At 63.3% G+C, this 6743-nt stretch overlaps 1 non-coding gene across 1 annotated transcript; it reads right to left on the bottom strand.

The window, feature by feature from the left end:
* Nucleotides 1-3855: 3855 nt before the first annotated feature.
* LOC142874163 (5S ribosomal RNA) lies at nt 3856-3974 on the bottom strand. Its single transcript, XR_012921986.1, has one exon. It is a non-coding gene; the product is annotated as a 5S ribosomal RNA (ribosomal RNA).
* Between the last annotated feature and the right edge of the window lie 2769 nt (nt 3975-6743).

Here is a 6743-nt window from a genome sequence, read left to right as displayed (position 1 = left end):
GGCGGAGGGCGCCCCTGCCCCGCTCAGGAAGCCGAGCCTCTCTGCGCTTCCCCGCCGCCTCCTCCCGCCCCAGGCCCCGCGCCGGCGCTGACCCGCGCCGGGCCGGGCCTGTTGAGTTCGCCGGCCGGGTCCGGCGGGCTCCGAGGGACGGGGGTGACAGGCGGGGCGGGCAGGGAGCGGCGGGCCGGGGTTGGGGGCTGTCTCTCTATACACACACACTCACACTCACTCACTCACTCACACTCACACAAGATGCGCCTCCACGGCTGGACCCGCCAAGGTGGAGACCTTCCAGCCCCCCTCCTCTCCTCGCCTGGCCTCCTTCACCTCCCCGCCCCCACCCCCAGCGCGCTGACTGCGCACGGGCGGGCGGGGCGCTCGCCCTTTGACCCCAGCCAGGGGCCGCCCTCCCCCACAACCCCTTTCAGTTGCGCCCCCCACCCTGTGGCCGGGCGGCCGCCTATTCCCCCGGGCCAGGGCTGGGGCACAGCGCACGGGGGAGGGGAGCGAGTGTATGGGGCGTCTCTCTCTCGGGATGTGTCCCTTGGGTGGGGTGGGGTGGCGTGGTTTGTGGGGCGCTGAAGAAATCAGTCCCCTCCATCTCCTCCCTCTGGAAAACCCCCAAGCCCTTGGAGAACTGCCGGCAACGCTACCGTGGGGGCCGGGACCCTCCTCTGTGTCCTCCTGTGGCCCAGTCCAAGGGGCCTGGGCCTGGCCGGGGCTGCATTGGACCCCAACCACCCTGGCGTGTGGACTCGCTAAAAATCGGCGACTAGATATTGGATTCCAGCGTCATTGAGGTCATTTCACTAATGAGTGCACCGGAAAGAGTTTCCTAATCCATCTGTGAGGGTGGCAACTGAAAGAGAATTTGAAAGCTGACAGAATAGGCGAGGAAAGGCATAGGAGATTTCCACACCCAGTAAGGAAGCCTTTCCCGAAATGGAAGAAAGAAAGGAGCAAACAGAGACACCGGTAGCCCGCCCGGATCAGAGTCTGCCCCTGACAGAAAGTACCCTGACCAGGTTCACCCGTGGGTGGGTCGCGAGCTAGCGGCATTCAGAAGAGCCAGGCCCGCGGTCTGTGCAGAAGACACCTGCACTCGGGTGTGTGTGGCGGCACAATTCCCAAGCAGCTCCAGATGTTAATCCAAGGAGAAGCCAGGGAGTTCCCAACGCCCCAGGTGTCCTCAGCCCACGACTGGCTGCTGTGGGAATGCGAAGCCCGGCTCCTTGTCTCAGAGCAGGGCAACCAGGAGGTGTGATGTCCACCCCGGGGTTCCCAGGAGGATCAGACTGAAGCTGGGACTTGGCCTGAAAGTGTCCCCTCGCATGGCCACCCCCTTCCCCTTCCTGCTCCTCTACTCCTGGTGCCCCTCCATCCAGGGGCCAGACCTTAAAGAGTCACCCGCAAGAGAATCCTGGTCACAAAGGAGCCTTCTGGGGGACCCGTGCTGAGAGAGGTTGTGGGCAGGGCCCGCTGGGGCTCTGCCCGACCCAGGGCTGAGAGATGCAACCTCCCAGCTCTGGGTCCCTGCAGGAAGTGTTGGCAAGCACAGGGCCAGTCCTCCAAAGGCCCAGGTGCAGGGAGCCCAGGCCAAGCAGCCCGTGGAAGAAGCCACATGCTGTGCCACCCCGGGGAACACGACTGCAGGCCACAGCCCTTCCCGCCTCCTCCTCCTCCTCCTCCCACCCTGCCCCCGCCCCCGCCCCCACCTGGCGCAGGGCCCAGAGACACCTCAGACACTTGCTACCCAAAGTGCAAAGGGCATCAGTTGCTCCTCCAAACCCCCCCACCCAGCCCAGCAGATCGCGTTGTCCAGCCAGCCCCCAGGCCTCCCTGGGGCGCCCAGCAGAAAAGTGCAGACACCCACCGGACCCTCAATCTCAGTTTTCGGATGTTTTTGCCACTCTAAGGACCCGCAGGCCAGCTGGGCCTTCTGGCAGCACAGAGAGCCCCGGAATCCGACCTGGAGAGCTGGGTGTACGTCCCCATGAGGAGGCGGTCCCCACCTCCGCGGCTCTCCCCTTGCGGGGAGCGGCAGCCACGGGGCCTCAGAGAAGGCACCAGGCTGGGCCCCCACGGCACAGCGGGAGCACGTCCCCCGCAGGCCACTTAGGGACAGGCGGCCGGCCGGCGGACGGTTGGGTTGTGCAAGACGCCGCGGCCGCCCTGCTACCGGGTTCCTGGGAGGGCGTCCTGGAACCAGCGTCCACACCAAGCCCTTGGAAGGCCCAGGCGACGGAGGAGCCCCGTCAGGCAGGGGCCGAGGATGGTGACGGCCCGGGCAGGGAGGAGCGTGTCAGGCAGGGGTAGAGGACGGTGACAGGTGACAGGCCGGGCGGGATGGAGTCAGTCAGGCAGGGGCCGTGGAGGAGACGGGCTGGGTAAGGGTTAGGGTTAGAGTCAGGACACAAGTCACAATCGCAAAGACCTGGAAGCGACCCGAGTGCCCATCGACCCACGAGTGCGTAAATGAAATGTGGCGCGTGGACACCACGGAGTGCTATTCGGCTGTGAGGAGCAGCGGTGAGGGGGCACCTCTCGTGGTTCTCCTGGCCAGAGCTGGAACCCGTTCCAGTAAGCCAAGCATTCCAAGAATGGACACACGAGCACCACGTGCTCGCGCTCACCAGCAAATGGGTACGAACCGATGGACACCTAAGTGGACACAGAGGAATCACCTTCATCGGGTGGGTGTCGGGCGGGTGGGGGGAGGGGATGGGCATACACATCCATTAGGAATGGGGTGGGTGCGCACCGACTGGGGGATGGGCGCACTTGAAGCTCTGACCCGAGGGGGGAGGCTGGGAGAGGGCAACGCACCCGACCTTAACATTGGTACCCCCACAATACGCTGGAACAACATGAGAGGTAAATGAATAAGAACACGGGGGGGGGGAGAGGGGGGCACGGGCAACACATGTCACCTTAATACTTGGACTCCCATCATCTGCTTGAAAAGAGAGAGAAAAGAAAATGCAATAATAGAGATAAGAGACACTTTTTAAAAATAATGAATCCGGCCGGGCGCTGTGGCTCACGCCTGTAATCCTAGCTCTTGGGAGGCCGAGGCGGGCGGATTGCTCAAGGTCAGGTGTTCAAAACCAGCCTGAGCAAGAGCGAGACCCCGTCTCTACTATCAATAGAAAGAAATGAATTGGCCAACTGATATATATATAAAAATTTAGCTGGGCATGGTGGCGCATGCCTGTAGTCCCAGCTACCCGGGAGGCTGAGGCAGAAGGATCACTCGAGCCCAGGAGTTTGAAGTTGCTGTGAGCTAGGCTGACGCCACGGCACTCACTCTAGCCTGGGCAACAAACCGAGACTCTGTCTCAAAAAATAAATAAATAAATAAATAAATAAATAAATAAATAAATAAATAAATAAATAATGAATCCGAAGAGAATAGTAAAAGGAGGCCTGTGGAGCAGGTCGGGGTGTGACTCCGGATCCCCCAACATCAGGTGCCACCACCAAAGATTCCTACGTGTAGCCCATAGAACCCCAAAAGCAACGGGAGGAGTTCTGGTCACATACTCCCTCAAAATGACATCCTGGCCTTCTTCGGGAACTCCCTCCCCTCTCAGACTCTCAAGGTTTCCTCCAGCGTGTCGGTTCCCACAGAGCAGACCTTTGGTCTGAGACCTGACAGTCCAGAAGCCACGCATGCTGCCGCGTGGCGGCGGTGTGGCGGCTCGGGACAAGAGGAGGCCCCACAGTGCGGGCTGGGGCGCCAGGCACCGCGGCGGGCGCTGAGGGTGGGGGTCACCCCCACCCCGGGCCGCCCCCGCACTCCCAGAAACGCGACAGAACCAGAGGCAAAAAAAAAAAATAAATAAAAAAAGAAGAAGCCTACGGCACCCGGTATTCCCGGGCGGTCTCCCATCCAAGTTCTAACCAGGCCCGACCCTGCTTAGCTTCCGAGATCAGACGAGATCGGGCGCGTTCAGGGTGGTGTGGCCGTGGACGGCGGAGGGCGCCCCTGCCCCGCTCAGGAAGCCGAGCCTCTCTGCGCTTCCCCGCCGCCTCCTCCCGCCCCAGGCCCCGCGCCGGCGCTGACCCGCGCCGGGCCGGGCCTGTTGAGTTCGCCGGCCGGGTCCGGCGGGCTCCGAGGGACGGGGGTGACAGGCGGGGCGGGCAGGGAGCGGCGGGCCGGGGTTGGGGGCTGTCTCTCTATACACACACACTCACACTCACTCACTCACTCACACTCACACAAGATGCGCCTCCACGGCTGGACCCGCCAAGGTGGAGACCTTCCAGCCCCCCTCCTCTCCTCGCCTGGCCTCCTTCACCTCCCCGCCCCCACCCCCAGCGCGCTGACTGCGCACGGGCGGGCGGGGCGCTCGCCCTTTGACCCCAGCCAGGGGCCGCCCTCCCCCACAACCCCTTTCAGTTGCGCCCCCCACCCTGTGGCCGGGCGGCCGCCTATTCCCCCGGGCCAGGGCTGGGGCACAGCGCACGGGGGAGGGGAGCGAGTGTATGGGGCGTCTCTCTCTCGGGATGTGTCCCTTGGGTGGGGTGGGGTGGCGTGGTTTGTGGGGCGCTGAAGAAATCAGTCCCCTCCATCTCCTCCCTCTGGAAAACCCCCAAGCCCTTGGAGAACTGCCGGCAACGCTACCGTGGGGGCCGGGACCCTCCTCTGTGTCCTCCTGTGGCCCAGTCCAAGGGGCCTGGGCCTGGCCGGGGCTGCATTGGACCCCAACCACCCTGGCGTGTGGACTCGCTAAAAATCGGCGACTAGATATTGGATTCCAGCGTCATTGAGGTCATTTCACTAATGAGTGCACCGGAAAGAGTTTCCTAATCCATCTGTGAGGGTGGCAACTGAAAGAGAATTTGAAAGCTGACAGAATAGGCGAGGAAAGGCATAGGAGATTTCCACACCCAGTAAGGAAGCCTTTCCCGAAATGGAAGAAAGAAAGGAGCAAACAGAGACACCGGTAGCCCGCCCGGATCAGAGTCTGCCCCTGACAGAAAGTACCCTGACCAGGTTCACCCGTGGGTGGGTCGCGAGCTAGCGGCATTCAGAAGAGCCAGGCCCGCGGTCTGTGCAGAAGACACCTGCACTCGGGTGTGTGTGGCGGCACAATTCCCAAGCAGCTCCAGATGTTAATCCAAGGAGAAGCCAGGGAGTTCCCAACGCCCCAGGTGTCCTCAGCCCACGACTGGCTGCTGTGGGAATGCGAAGCCCGGCTCCTTGTCTCAGAGCAGGGCAACCAGGAGGTGTGATGTCCACCCCGGGGTTCCCAGGAGGATCAGACTGAAGCTGGGACTTGGCCTGAAAGTGTCCCCTCGCATGGCCACCCCCTTCCCCTTCCTGCTCCTCTACTCCTGGTGCCCCTCCATCCAGGGGCCAGACCTTAAAGAGTCACCCGCAAGAGAATCCTGGTCCCAAAGGAGCCTTCTGGGGGACCCGTGCTGAGAGAGGTTGTGGGCAGGGCCCGCTGGGGCTCTGCCCGACCCAGGGCTGAGAGATGCAACCTCCCAGCTCTGGGTCCCTGCAGGAAGTGTTGGCAAGCACAGGGCCAGTCCTCCAAAGGCCCAGGTGCAGGGAGCCCAGGCCAAGCAGCCCGTGGAAGAAGCCACATGCTGTGCCACCCCGGGGAACACGACTGCAGGCCACAGCCCTTCCCGCCTCCTCCTCCTCCTCCTCCCACCCTGCCCCCGCCCCCGCCCCCACCTGGCGCAGGGCCCAGAGACACCTCAGACACTTGCTACCCAAAGTGCAAAGGGCATCAGTTGCTCCTCCAAACCCCCCCACCCAGCCCAGCAGATCGCGTTGTCCAGCCAGCCCCCAGGCCTCCCTGGGGCGCCCAGCAGAAAAGTGCAGACACCCACCGGACCCTCAATCTCAGTTTTCGGATGTTTTTGCCACTCTAAGGACCCGCAGGCCAGCTGGGCCTTCTGGCAGCACAGAGAGCCCCGGAATCCGACCTGGAGAGCTGGGTGTACGTCCCCATGAGGAGGCGGTCCCCACCTCCGCGGCTCTCCCCTTGCGGGGAGCGGCAGCCACGGGGCCTCAGAGAAGGCACCAGGCTGGGCCCCCACGGCACAGCGGGAGCACGTCCCCCGCAGGCCACTTAGGGACAGGCGGCCGGCCGGCGGACGGTTGGGTTGTGCAAGACGCCGCGGCCGCCCTGCTACCGGGTTCCTGGGAGGGCGTCCTGGAACCAGCGTCCACACCAAGCCCTTGGAAGGCCCAGGCGACGGAGGAGCCCCGTCAGGCAGGGGCCGAGGATGGTGACGGCCCGGGCAGGGAGGAGCGTGTCAGGCAGGGGTAGAGGACGGTGACAGGTGACAGGCCGGGCGGGATGGAGTCAGTCAGGCAGGGGCCGTGGAGGAGACGGGCTGGGTAAGGGTTAGGGTTAGAGTCAGGACACAAGTCACAATCGCAAAGACCTGGAAGCGACCCGAGTGCCCATCGACCCACGAGTGCGTAAATGAAATGTGGCGCGTGGACACCACGGAGTGCTATTCGGCTGTGAGGAGCAGCGGTGAGGGGGCACCTCTCGTGGTTCTCCTGGCCAGAGCTGGAACCCGTTCCAGTAAGCCAAGCATTCCAAGAATGGACACACGAGCACCACGTGCTCGCGCTCACCAGCAAATGGGTACGAACCGATGGACACCTAAGTGGACACAGAGGAATCACCTTCATCGGGTGGGTGTCGGGCGGGTGGGGGGAGGGGATGGGCATACACATCCATTAGGAATGGGGTGGGTGCGCACCGACTGGG

Source organism: Microcebus murinus, chromosome 11 (genome assembly GCF_040939455.1).
Source record: "Microcebus murinus isolate Inina chromosome 11, M.murinus_Inina_mat1.0, whole genome shotgun sequence".
NCBI classification, from domain to species: Eukaryota; Metazoa; Chordata; class Mammalia; order Primates; family Cheirogaleidae; genus Microcebus; species Microcebus murinus.
Note: the sequence above shows the minus strand (reverse complement) of the source record. Positions and strands in the feature narration are given on the sequence as shown.